Raw genomic sequence first — 3872 nt, 5'->3', positions numbered from 1 at the left:
TCTAGATTTTTTTTTTTGATGGATTTGAGTTTGAAGAAACAGAAGTTTGCATGGAGACATCAAGAAGCAAAATAAGAACTAACTTTTAGAAACGGGGTACTGTTTATTCAGCAGTACCCTCACCTGCAAGGTACCCTCACCTACCGTCTGCTACAAACTCCATTTTCAAACATAAAAAGGCAACTTTGAAAAATTCCAAGCTAAAATGTTTCCTGCGATTTGCTTCTTCACATTTAGTATTTCTAAAGAAGAAACAATAAGTCTTTAGAATTTTGGTATTGCTATCACTTGATCTGTAAAATGACTTGGGCAGTGCATCTCGCTTTCTAAAATCCCTCTGTAGCATTTGACATGATTTGGCTGCACTGTAATCCCAGGAACAGTCACAACAAAAGTGACTGGCAAGACAAGCAGTGAAGTCAGTGCAGCGTTAATGACTGTGCACGATGCAGCGTCGGGCAGCTCATACAGCAGGGAGGTGGGTGTAGGGGGCTTCTGCTGGGCTTGTCCATCCTCTTTGAGCAAAGAGCCACCAGGAGGTAAGACGCAGCTTCTGCCTGCTGCCTTTTGCTGTTTTTTGACTCTGTCATCTGGCTGTTGCTGCTCAACCCGCAATCCTACGTGTCAATCGGGCTAGCTGTAATGGGATTTCAGATGCTTAGTGGGCACGGGAGCCTGTGCCAGACCATACTCCTATTATATAATATTGAGTTACATTATGCTATGAAAACCACAGAGTTTTCAATTTGTTAATTTGTCACAGCTGAGGTCACCTCTTCACAATGTGAAAGCTCTAGGAAAGAAAAACATCTCTACAACTCTGTGCCAATGTACACAAGCACTGATGGATCCTTACATGTTACCGTGTGGAGCTAAAGTTGTGAAAGTCCCAAGGAAATTAAAGCCCCCAACTCTAACCCTTAGCAGTCTTAATCAGAAGCACAACGTATAGATATGGAATACAGCCATTTTGACTTACTCACTTCCTTAGTGCCGGTGATGTGACTTACAGGAATGGTGGTTGTGGTTTCAGAGCTTCACCCTTTCCTTGAGGTCCATCACTGGTGAAAATCCTTTGGGAAAAGCAGTGTGCGCTATGATCAATATTGCTCTGCTGCTCTCAGGCCTTCACTACCCAGCAGCTGGGTGCAATCAAGAAATATGTTACTACCTGTCCTAAAACTGTCCTAAAATGTCCTAGTTTTCTATATGATCATCCAGCTGAGTTGCTCTGTGCTTTTGTTTGATTCTTACACAATTTGATGAGGTGACTGCCCTGTAGCAAGACTTATGACATCCACAAACTAGCCAAGCGCATTCCAGCCAGGCCACTGCATGACTGCCAGTGAAACCAAGAGTCAGACCTACTCCGATTTCTCTATGAAACCTTCTGTTCAGATGGATTTGACTTTTACAACTTGATACCTTATATTTTGGAGCCAACTTAGTCCTGCCTGTATTGCAGAGAAAATGTACCGTGCCACTTCTTGTGATTCACTTCTTTCTAGCAAGGTACCAATTCTGCATTTCTCAGACTATCGTAGATCAGCTCCAATTACAGTGGATATTAGCTGTGCAGCCTGAATATTTAAAATATGCTCTACACATCCTTGAAGCTCATGCAGTTTTGAAGATATTTCCTGATACAGATGAGGCAAGGTTACATTTATAAAACATGTGCTCGTTTGAAAGTCATTTTTAACCACAAATTTAACAGCATGGCCTGTTAGCTCTATTGTGTTAGGCCGTTTAAATGTTTAAAGCTATTTTGTACTTTTTTTTTTTGGTGTAGCACACGTGCACAGATAGAAATAAGCATCTATTATCCTGTATGTTAAATCTTGATCCCCTGAATAAAAAAGTATAATGGTTAGTACTAGAAATAAGTTGTAGGTGAGCTACATAACAAGTGGTTTTAGCAGTCCTGCTTTTCTGTAGCGTTATTTTGGAGCGAGGAGCTCCCGGAGCGGAGGAGCTGCTGTGCCGTGCGGGGGAGGCTGCTCTCGCCCTGCTGCCCTCCCTCTCCGCCCTGCACGCAGCGGGTCTGCTGCATGCAGAGGCTGCAGGGAAGAGCGCTGTCGGGCTGTGGCGGAAGGGCTGCGGGCCGGCTCGGGCTGCTGCGTGCCAGCTAACTGCTCCCCACAGCTGCGGGCAGCGCGAGTGGCGCCCAGCTCTGTGGGGCCGGGAGGCCCTCAGAGCCCCGCATGTGCCCGGGGCCTCCAGCGCTTGCTGGGCCTGCTGAAGCTCAAGGGTGCTGGAGCGTGGGCCCTGTCAGAGCCTCGGCCAGGCGGCAGGAACCACATCTGCTGCTGTCTCTCTGCTGCATGATGGGGTAGCTGCTAAGGGGCTCTGCGGCAGCTTCCTTCTCTTGCCGAGTGGGATCTTCACTCCCCACAGAACTCGGGCTAGTATTTCCACAGTGACGATAAAAATGCTGATCAGAACTTTGGTTTCCTCTTTTCCCTATTCAGGAGCCTTTTAAATATGCAGCATGCATGTATTTATTTATGCATGCCTAAATTGTTAATCCGTTGTGTTTTTGAACCGCTTGTGAATTCTGAATTGTTTTGGCTTTGTACATGCTATTCTTAGGCGCAAGGATTTCATCGCCAACTGCATGATGTATTGCCGGATGTGCTGAGAAGGGCACAGCGTCAGTAATAGTAACTTTAGTTCGTTATCTCATAGACTATTTCCATGCAGCAAAACAGACTTTGAAGACACAAAGTTTGAGCTTTGTGTTTCTTCAGTGTTAAACCATGTTGAGCTTTTGTAACACTGTTTACCACCAGTTATATATATAAAATAGTCAGCACTCCTAAGTATGTTCCAGTCTTAGTTTCTTTTGGTATATGCTTAGCTAGGTAAAAATAGTTAATCTATTAACAAAAAAATACAGTAGCAGGTTATCTCATGGGTTAATAAAATACATGTGATTTTTCTTCTCCATCTAGAAAGATTTATAGCAGAACAATTCTGATAGATGAAGTTAAGAAATATGATGAAAAGAACTCATGAAGATGACTGTAGGATTTAGAAAAGGCAGTAATGAACCCCAGGGTGTTTGAATTAAGGACTTGCAACTAGAGAAATGTCTTTAACTATGTTAGGCTGGACATTTTCCAATGACATGAGTGACATGCTTAAAGATAAACAGATTTTCTAACTGTATCTTATAATAAATATTCAGGAGGTGTTCCCTATGAAGCACAGCACTAATATTTCATGTAAAGCAATTTAATCATTTCTATATTGGTTATACATGGGAAAGTTGCTACCACTGTAGCAAGGAGTATTACAAGCTAATACTGCCTTTATCTGAAGATATATTGGTTTGTGGTAATGAACTGTTACAATAACCTCAACCCACCTCTACACAAGCTCAGCTGTGGCTCTCTGGAGTTATCCTTCAAACAGGCTGTCACTGGTTATTATTCTGCATAAATAAATTCAAAGCAAAGAACTTTTACAATCAACAGAGCCACAGGAATGAAATAACATATTTGGCATTAACAAATATATAAAAGGCAGGCAAACATATATGTATGTAGATGGAAATAAGTAATAGGAAAAAGAGCAGACTTAATGATCATCCCATTTCTGATGAACTTCCACACTGAAATTCTTAGCTAAAACCATCCAGACTAAGTAAAAATGTCCTCTCAGACCTCAGTGAAGTTTCAGTCAGCCCTGAGTTCTCTACCTTCTTTCAGCGCAGAGACTTCCAGAAGCTGAGACTTAATGAATTTAAGTATATCCAGTTCTCAGTATTTAGACAGTTATATCACGTGTGTGTAGATGTAATATATATTTACATATAGTTATATATTTCCAGTGAATTCAGCAGCTCCCTTTTATCCCCGGAACAGCTT

The 3872-nt window shown here is 42.3% G+C and overlaps 1 long non-coding RNA gene across 1 annotated transcript; it reads right to left on the bottom strand.

Moving 5' to 3' along the window:
* Nucleotides 1–575: 575 nt before the first annotated feature.
* Nucleotides 576–3488, bottom strand: LOC112942288. The gene is made up of 3 exons (XR_003248985.1): nucleotides 3371–3488; nucleotides 984–1073; nucleotides 576–637 (listed from the first exon to the last, which is right to left on the bottom strand). It is a non-coding gene; the product is annotated as an uncharacterized LOC112942288 (long non-coding RNA).
* Nucleotides 3489–3872: the final 384 nt, after the last annotated feature.

Source organism: Nothoprocta perdicaria, unplaced genomic scaffold (assembly GCF_003342845.1).
Source record: "Nothoprocta perdicaria isolate Ctin4 unplaced genomic scaffold, notPer1 scaffold_0, whole genome shotgun sequence".
In the NCBI taxonomy this organism is placed as follows: Eukaryota; Metazoa; Chordata; class Aves; order Tinamiformes; family Tinamidae; genus Nothoprocta; species Nothoprocta perdicaria.
The sequence above is the reverse complement of the archived record's forward strand: the minus strand, read 5'-3'. Positions and strand labels throughout refer to the sequence as shown.